The sequence below is a fragment of the Eubalaena glacialis genome, chromosome X (assembly GCF_028564815.1).
Source record: "Eubalaena glacialis isolate mEubGla1 chromosome X, mEubGla1.1.hap2.+ XY, whole genome shotgun sequence".
Lineage (NCBI taxonomy): Eukaryota > Metazoa > Chordata > Mammalia > Artiodactyla > Balaenidae > Eubalaena > Eubalaena glacialis.
This window is the reverse complement of record NC_083736.1, coordinates 24,132,973-24,143,451: the sequence shown is the minus strand read 5'-3', so window position 1 is coordinate 24,143,451 and position 10,479 is coordinate 24,132,973. Positions and strand designations below refer to the sequence as shown.

The window sequence follows — 10,479 nt, the reverse complement described above, 5'->3', positions numbered from 1 at the left end:
GTAACAGAAAAGTTATGTATCTTATAATCCATAACCAAGACAGGACATGAAAAAAGAAGTAATGAGAAATTCTGAAAAGCAGAGGGGAATGTTTCACATACGATGAAGGACTAGGTTAGCCTGAAGGAACTTCTGCTGTGAAATAGCTAGAAATTTTGGATTAAATATTTAACAAAGTCTTAAATGCAGAACAGAGTTTAAAATAAATTAAGAGGAAATCCCCATAGATTTTTTAAAAATGCATAGGAAAGGAGAGCCACAGTGGTGTTAAAAGGTAAAATGAGGCATATTAAAATTTTCTAGAGTTTGAGTTTGCAACGATTCAAATTGGGCAGCGCCAAATCAAAAATGGTTAACAGCACTCCACCAATGGGAGATAGGAGAGAGATTTTTATAGAGAAGACACAGAAACAAAGCAAGGAAATTATTTGATCAACTATAGCTTAAGTAGTTACCTTATTTGAGAAAGCCTAGTGGGCTGTTTGTGATTGGTTGTTCTGAAGTTTCATTTTCTAGGGTTCGAGTGTGTTGATTCCAGCTTAGGTTTTGGTTTGCTTATGTAGGCTACCAAGGCATTAGGGCCATCTCAGTCTGATGGCCTCCTTATTTAATACTTTAAGCAGTGGTAAATGGGTATAGAATCTTTGATTGCCTTAAAATAATTTGCTGGCTTCATTAACTAAATGCTTGAGTTGTAATGACTATATAGCTATAGAATTCAAAATAAATACATACATGAAACCCCTGAAAATGGTTGTCCAAAAAGAGACTACATCGTCAATGGAATATTGGGGGGCAATAAACTGCTGGACTTTGGGTGAAAAAACAGTGACCTAGGACCAGTTCTGTTATTTATTCTAATTCCAATGCTCTAATTTGATATTTATCTTGTTCATAATATGAAAAGCTGATTTATTCTCCTTTCTCTTTTTTGTGAGGGGGGGTGTTCAAAATATATTTTATCTTTAAATTTATTAGTAGAGACCCAGAATGCCCTCTGTCCTTGCCAGCATTGTTTGCATCAGCACTCATGTTGGACACTATATACGTGGAAATGCTCTGAGCTCCCTGTGGGAGATTTATCATATTTAATACCAGTGAAAATACCTCACTGTTATAAACCTGGCTCCATGACAAAGTAGAGAGGAAAAAGTTCCAGGGAGTTATCTCACCATCCATGTAAAATCATAACATTTTAGAACAGGAAGAGTCTTTAGTGATGATCTGATTCAATGATCTGATTCAGATGATTAAATTACAGCCTACCAAAGCTAAGGGAGCCTGACGTTTTCTTTAGGGAGTAATTTAGCATTGTGGAGGAAAAAAAGGACCTTTCTCGATCACTTATTAAAGAATTAAACATGGATCCAATTACTTGCAGGTATATTTCAGATTAATTCAGACAACTAGTACTCCTTCCTCTAATTCCTCTCACTAGTCCTTGAAATACTGCAATGTGATGTCTTCACTCCTATCAAGAGAAAAGGTAAAGAACAATCAGTATTAATTGATACAAGTCACTGAAAGAAAACCAAGCAATGATGAACTATATCTACCGTCAGACACCACTTACTTGCTTAGTTGTCTCATCCAATATTCTTTAGGAAGAATGTTGAGCCTTACTATTCACTCTATAATATGTGAAAAAAATCTTCTGGCAGTGTATGAGTTTTGTGGATTACCTTGTGTGACCAAAATATTCATTTTCAACAGTCACAAATTACCTGTATATAGAATCCTAAAAATTTGCACTATATTATTACCTTTCCAGAGTCACTCAAGAAAAAAAAGGGAGATAAATGATGCAGCATAATATAACTTCTCTCTTCCACCTTACTATTCTTTGCTATCATTATATTATGATTGTTATTGATATATAACTTATATTTTAATACTGTATCAAAACAGCATACTTTTTTCCTGGGGAAGATTTCATTTGCATTTTTGTGGATACGACTCTCCATACGTACGAATCTAAACATAAATGTTTATTTATATTAAAGAACATAAATGTATACATGTGTCTTCTAATCTATTTCCCTTCAATTTTTCTCTGTAAACCAATACAATTTTAGCCAATACTCAAGAACAAACATGACATATTTAGTAATGCCAAGTCACATGTCCAAAAGGATGGAGAATATGTGTGAGGAGTTGATGAATAATGATTAATGGTGATTATGATGATTAAGAATAAATGATAGGTCCTGGATATTTTGGGGTTCTCACCCCTCCCATTTGTATAACAGATGACAAATGCAATGTACAGCTGCATCACAATTAAATGCTTTTTTCCTTTGTAGAATTAGAACCCTTTTTGATACTGTTTAATATGCTGGGTCTATAAGGCAACTATACACACAACTGATCCAATCTGTAACATTAATGATTTAACCAAAATTATGGAAAATGATAACTGGTCTAAATAATTTACAAAATCACAGAAGACATTCATGATATGTGGATAAGTGCTTAAAAAATAACAAAAATATGATCCAAATTTATTTAAACCATTAAAGTTTACAAAAGAGAAAAATGTTTCTTGTCATAATTGAACAGGTAGATTATTCCCTTTGCATGTAAGGCATTTATAAAAAGGCAGAAATGCCAATTTTTGGCATCGATGCTCTCTTGGAATTGGTTCTGTCAACACCCCTACAGGTGGCACAAGAGAAACAGATTGAGAAGTTTGTTGATAATATGGGGTCATTCCAAAATCCTATTTTGGCTGTCCTCTTCAGCATCATTTTAAGCACCTGGATCCGACTCATAAAATCTTTTTGATTTAGAAAATAATTTTTCTGTATCTTGCCATAAAAATAAAAATGTTATTTTGTAACAGAAGTATCTGTTAAATGTCAAAAATTTGCCATGTGTTCAGCAGAGTTGAAACCCTCCCATTGGTTCAAGAATATGCCAGCTGTAGCTTAGATGACTCACAAGAGAGGTAATGATCATGGTACACGTATTGTTTTTGTTTCCACTCTAGACTGACTACTGGGATGTGGACCAGAAAATTGTCCTAATACAAATTCAGCTCACTTCCTGAAGACTTTTGAAATAACATATTTTTTCATCAAATTCAATTTTTCACATTTATTGTTTTGCTAACATAATTGTCTCTGAAACTTGTCATGGATTGAGACCATGAATTAATGAATTTCATTTTGCTTATTTTTAAATCCTCAGTACTTATCACATGGCAAATAGTATGCACTAAATATAATATATGCCTACTGACTGATGATAATGAATGAGTAAATTATTCTCTTAATACTGCTAACTCATTTATTTCACTATGAAAATAATAACACTCTTAGTACATTTTCCAATGTTGTTATTAGTAATTAATAAAAGCACCCTGGTTATTAGTGTCTGCCCAGTTAGAATATTGGAATATGAGTAGCACAGCAAAAGCCATTATTTTGAAAATCTCAGCCATCCACCTAATTTAACTTTTCTCTCAGTCAATATTGGTTGTAAAGCAAAATCTGCATAAACCATGATAGACAATTCAGGCATCATAATTAAAACTGACCTTCTCTGTCCTCTGTCTGTCATGATTCTTTTTGCAAAAAAAATCACCAGAGCTTTTGTTTACCACATTGACTGAAATGTCAAGGTCTCTGATGATTGTGACTCTCAGAGAAAAGCTTTATCAGAAATATGTAGCACTAGGAATACTCTAAAATAAAAAATAATACTATATAAAAGTTTTTATTGGAGCTCTGCAGTATTCTAACATTATAGCAATTTATTTTTTCTCTGCATTTCAGAAATTAAATAAACACAAGTATAGCAGTACCTCAGGTTTCTCAATGGGAAACAAAGAAACAAACAAAAAAAAAGTAGCAAAACAGTTGTTATAATAGGATAAATGAAAATGGCATCTAGGATTAAAGCATCAGCCTTCACCAATGTGAATCCAGTTGATCAGCCAGTTGTTTGTGAGACAGTCTGGTGTGGGTGAGGAAGGATGGGAGGAGGAGAATTAATCCTGTAAAATATAAGGCATAAAAGGAGAGGAGGGCAGAAAAAGGGTATAAAGGGACCAGGCCTCTGGGAGATCCTAAGAGATTAATTTCAAGGTCTAGCCAGATTGAAACCTGTGTAAAATTTCCCAAATTATCATGCAAACAAAACTAGTGTACATTCATAGAAAATTGTCATATATTATAATTGGATCTATGCAGAAATGAAGACAAAAACTTTCAATGTAGTATATTAAAGTGTACGTGACTTGATCCCTGTCCAAATTTCCACTTTAATCTCTCAGCAACCACCTCACTGTATATGTTCCGATAATAAGGAACTTTTTGAGTTTGATTGAACTCCCTTGTTGTTTCTCAATTTTGGCCTTTTTCAGAGTGTTCTTTCTGTCTAGAATACTTCTCTGCCCCCCCAGTTCTTACTTCCTTGGGTGATTCCTATTCACCCTCTGTAACACAACTTAGAAATCACTTTGAAAAGGCTTGAGTGGCTCCACTAAACCTGTACTGTGTATTCCTTCCATGTTCCTATATATCAACCCAGAGTTTATCATATTAGATTGTAATTCAAGATATGCTTTCAACCATAATTTGCTTCTTAAATTCTGTGAAGGCGCCAGGACATGGAAGCAGCCTAAGTGTCCATCAACAGATGAATGGATAAAGAAGACGTGGCACATATATACAATGGAATATTACTCAGCCATAAAAAGAAACGAAATGGAGTTATTTGCTGTGAGGTGGATGGACCTAGAGTCTGTCATACAGAGTGAAGTAAGTCAGAAAGAGAAAAACAAATACTGTATGCTAACACATATATATGGAATCTAATCAACAACAACAACAAAAAATGGTCATGAAGAACCTAGGGGCAACACGGGAATAAAGATGCAGACATACTAGGGAATGGACTTGAGGATATGGGGAAGGGGAAGGGTAAGCTGTGACAAAGTGAGAGAGTGGCATGGACATATATACACTACCAAACGTAAAATAGATAGCTAGTGGGAAGCAGCCGCATAGCACAGGGAGATCAGCTCGGTGCTTTGTGACCACCTAGAGGGGTGGGATAGGGAGGGTGGGAGGGAGAGAGATGCAAGAGGGAAGAGATATGGGGACATATGTATATGTATAACTGATTCACTTTGTTATAAAGCAGAAACTAACACACCATTGTAAAGCAATTATACTCCAATAAAGATGTTAAAAAAAAAAAGAAAAATTCTGTGAAGGCAGGAGATACATCCAGTAACGATATCTCTCTTGTTCATCATAACATGCCTAATTTCTTGCACAGAGCCTGTTTCATATAGTAAATGCATCTGTTGATTTAAATCAAAATTGAATGGTGAAGAAGATGGTTATTCATTAAGCATTCATTAACTACTTACTACAGAGCCCAAATAACTCAGAAGAAACAAAAGCTAATACTAGGGGGCTTCCCTGGAAGTGCAGTGGTTGGGAGTCCACCTGCCAATGCAGGGGACACGGGTTCGAGCCCTGGTTTGGGAGGATCCCACATGCCGCGGAGCAGCTGAGTCCGTGTGCCACAACTGCTGAGCCCGTGTGCCGCAACTACTGAGCCTGTGTGCCACAACTACTGAGGCCCGCACACCTGGAACCCGTGCTCTGTAGCGGGAGAGGCCACTGCAGTGAGGGGCCCCCGCTCACCACAACTGGAGGGGGCCCACACAGAGCAGCGAAGACCCAACGCAGCCAAAAATAAATAAAAATTTTTAAAAATAAATAAATTTATTAAAAAAAAAAAAAAAAGCTAATACTAGGCAAGGGGATAGAAACCAAGACAAAAGTTCAGCTACAAGTGGTTCAGGAATTCAGACTGACACTTGGGTGGGAGGACCATTATATCATGTGACAGCCTGGGCCCCAAGGTGGGAGAAAAGGGTCATTTTGTGGTAAAAAGGGGATCCAGAATACAGTAGCAGATAGAAATGAGGCAAACCTCAGCTTTAGACAGAAAATATTTTGTGCTGTTATTTTTAGGACAAAAACCGATCTTTGATCAAAGTTGCAGAGAGAATAGAGTGAGGTTTAGCATTTTCCCTGTGATTAAAAATATATTTTTTATTTGATCAGTTCTATTGAAATATAATTTACACATAGAAAAATTATCCTTTTCGGAGTGCAGTTCTGGGAGTTTTAACAAATGTATACAGTCATGTAATCATCACCGTAATCACGATGTAGACCAGGTCCACCAGTCCATCACTTTATGCCCTTTTGTAGTTATCCTTCACCCTCACCTCCACCCCTGGCAACCAGTGATCTGTTTTCTGTCCCTATAGTTGTGCCTTTTTCAGAATGTCATATAAATGGAATAATAAATTGTGTGGCCTTTTGAGCCTGGCTTCCCATAATTAGAGTAATGCATTTGTGATTCATTTGTATTTTTATGTGTACATATTAGAGGTTTTTTGGGTTTTTTTTTAACCCCACAAGCACAAATTCTGCAATCAAGTTTCCCACATGTGGGAAAATCACAGGGGGTCAGCACATCCGCAGTGCAATGGGCAAGACTTGGCTTGGGAAAACCAACTTTGTGATCATACTATCTCTCCTGTCAAATAAGTATTTATTAGATTATCTTTTACTGCTGAGCAGTATTCTGCTGCTAGGTATATCACAGATTATTTATCCTTTCTCCCATTGAAGGCTATTTAGTTTGCTTCTAGTTTTTGGCCATTATGAATAAAGCCACCATACATACTCATGTACAAGTTTCTTGTGTGAAGATAAATTTTTTTCCCTCTTCAGGTAAAATAAAAATTTGACTTTAGCAAAAGGGCCAGACTTTTTTCCAAAGTTGCTATAATATTTTGTATTCTGAGCAGCAATTTATGAGAATTCCAGTTGCTCAACATCTTTGCCAATGCCTTGAGATTGTCAGGTTGTATATCTGAGTGTTCTCTTTTGTTTTTCATTTTATTTTTGTTTTAGCATTTCTAATCAGTGTATAATGATATTTCATGGTGGCATAATGATATTGAGTATCTCCTTTTCTTGTGTTCGATGTTAGACATATCTTTTCCTCATTGAAGTGTTTGTTTAAATCCTGTCCACTTGCACTTGTGATGTTTATTTCCTTCTTATTATTTATTGAGTTTTGAGATTCTTTTATATATGTGAGATACAAGTCCTTTACCAGATGTATATTTTGCAAACATTTACCCTAATCTGTGATTTTCCCTTTCATTGTGTTAACAGCTTCTTTAGAAAAGCAGAAATTTTACACATTTATAATGTCCAACATAAATTTATTATGCCTCTTTTGATGTTGTATTTAAGAAATGCTATGTACCTCAAGTTCACAAAGATATTTTCCTCAAGGAGTTTTATGATTTCAGGTTTACATTTAGGTCTATGATTCACGTCAATTTAATTTTGTATATTATATGAAATGTGAGTGATATTCATATTTTCTTATGGATATCTAATTGTTGCAGGATCATTTGTTGAAAATACTATTCTTTCTCCATTGAATTACCTTTGCACCTTTCTTAAAATCCTTAAAAAACTAAAAATAGAACTACCATATGACCCAGCAATCCCACTACTGGGCATATACCCTGAGAAAGCCATAATTCAAAAAGAGGCATGTACCACAATGTTCATTGCAGCACTATTTACAATAACCAGGACATGGAACCAACCTAAATGTCCATTGACAGATGATGGATAAAGAAGATGTGGCACATATATACAATAGAATATTACTCGGCCATAAAAAGTAGAATATTACTTGGCCATAAAAAGAAACGAAATTGAGTTATTTGTAGTGAGGTGGATGGACCTAGAGTCTGTCATACAGAGTGAAGTATGTCAGAAAGAGAAAAACAAATACCGTATGCTAACACATATATATGGAATCTAAAGGAAAAAAAATGGTACTGATGAACCTAGTTGCAGGCAGGAATAAAGAAGAAGACATAGAGAATGGACTTGAGGACACGGGGTAGGAGGGGAAAGCTGGGGCAAAGTGAGAGTAGCATCAACATATATACATTACCAATTGTAAAATAGCTAGCTAGTGGGAAGCAGCAGCATAGCACAGGGAGATCAACTGGGTGCATTGCAATGACTTAGAGGGGTAGGATAGGGAAGATGGGAAGGAGGGAGGGGATATGGGGACATACGTATGCATATGGCTAATTCACTTTGGTGTACAACAGAAACTAACACAGTATTGTGAAGCAATTATACTCCAGTAAAGATCTATTTTAAAAAAGTAAATTGGCCTCCCTCTCACCACTCCTTTTCACAATGGTATTAGTAGTCCTTGCTAATGCAATGAGGGAAGAAAAGGAAATAAAAGTATACAGATTGGGAAGGGACTAATAAAACTGTCTTTGTTTACAGATAACATGATTCTCTATATAGAAAATCTGAAAACTTGGCTAAAAAAGTCCTGGAATTAGTAAGTGATTATAGCAAGGTTGTAGGATACAGGTTAGTTTACAAAAGTCAATCACTTTCCTATATGCCAACAATGAACAAGTGAAACTTGAAATGAAAAACACAGTACCATTTACATTAGCATCTCTCCAAAATCTAACAAAATATGTACAAGATCTATATGAGGAAAAGTACAAAACTCTTGTGAATGAAAACAAAAAACTAATAAATGGAGAGATATTCCATGTTCATGGATAGGAAGACTCAATATTGTCAAGATGTTAGTTCTCCACAACTTGCTGTATAGATTCAGCACAATCCCAATCAAAATCCCAGCAAGTTATTTTATGGATATAGACAAACTTATTCTAATGTTTATTTGGAGAGGCAAAAGACCCAGAAGAGGCAAAACAGTATTGCAGGAGAAGAACAAAGTTGGAGGACTGACACCACCCCACTTAAAGACTTATTATAAAGCTACAGTAATCAAGACAGTGTGTTACTGGCAAAAGAAAAGACAAATAGATCAATGGAACAGAATAGAAAGCCCAGAAATAGACCCCCACAAATATATTCAAGTGATCTTTGACAAAGGAGCAAAGGCAATACATTGGAACAAAGATCATGCTGGAACAACTGGACATCCACATGAAAAAAGAAATCTAGGCACAGACCATATGGCCTTGACAAAAATGAATTCAAAATGCATCATAAACCTAAATATAATATGCAAAACTAAAATTAGAAGATAACACAGGAGAAAACCTAGATGACCTTGGGTATGGTGATGACATTTTAGATATAATACCAAAGAAAAAAATCTATGAAAGAAATAATCAATAAGCTGGACTTCATTAAAATTTGAAACTGCTCTGAGAAATACAAGGTCAAGAGAATGAGAAGGCAAGCCACAAATGGGAAAATATTTGCAAAAGATACATGTGATAAAGGACTGTTATCCAAAATATACAAATAACTCTTAAAACTCAGCGGAAAGAAAATTGAATTAAAAAATGGGTCAATAGCCTTAATAGAAACCTCACAAAAGATGATAAACAGCTAACAAATAAGCATATGGAAAGATGCTCCACATCACATCTCATCAGTTAAATGCAAATTAAAACAATAATGAGAGACCACTACACACCTATTAGAATGGCCAAAATCCAGAACACTGACAAGAAGTATGGGTGAGGATGTGGTGCAACAAGAACTTGTAAATTGCTGGTGAGAATACAAAAAGGTACAGTCACTTTGGAAGACAGTTTGGCAATTGCTTACAAAACTAAACATACTCTTACCATACAATCCAGCAGTTGTGCTCCTTGGTATTCACTCAAAGGAGCTGAAAACTTACGTCCACACAAAAACCTGCACACAGATGTTTATAGCAGCTCTATTCATAATTGCGAAAACTTGGAAGCAACCAAGATGTCCTTTAGTAGGTGAATGGATAAGTAAACTGTGGTACATTCAGATGATGGAATATTATTCAATGCTAAAAAGAAATGAGATAGAAAGCCATGAAAAGACGTGGAGGAAACTTCAATGTATATTAATAAGTGAAAGGAGTCAATCTGAGAAGTCTACTGTATGATTCCAGCTGTATGATATTCTAAAAAAGGCAGAACTACAGAGACAATAAAAAGACCAGCAATTGCCAGAGGCAGAGGGAGAAGGAAAGGGATAAATAGGCAGAACATAGACGACTTTTAGGGCAGTGAAAATACTCTGTATGATACCATAATGATGGATGCATTATACATTTGTCAAAACCCATAGAATGTACTACACCAAGAGTGAAGTCTAAGGTAAACTACGGACTTTGGGTGATTATGATATGTCAATGTAGGTGTACATCCTTTGTAACAAATGTACCATTCTGGTGAGTGATGATGATAATGGGGGGAGGCTATTCATGTGTAGAAGAAGGGAGTATATAGGAAATCTCTGTACTTTCTTCTCGATTTTGTTGTGAACCTAAAACTCCTCTAAAAAAATTCTTTAAAAAAATCAATTGACTAACTACTTGTGGGCCTATATTTGGATTCTATTTTGTACCATGGATTTATGTTTC

The 10,479-nt window shown here is 35.5% G+C and overlaps 1 non-coding gene across 1 annotated transcript; it reads right to left on the bottom strand.

Annotated features, from left to right (window-relative positions):
• Positions 1–6,424: 6,424 nt before the first annotated feature.
• On the bottom strand, positions 6,425–6,582 carry LOC133082848 (U1 spliceosomal RNA). Its single transcript, XR_009699064.1, has one exon. It is a non-coding gene; the product is annotated as a U1 spliceosomal RNA (small nuclear RNA).
• Positions 6,583–10,479: the final 3,897 nt, after the last annotated feature.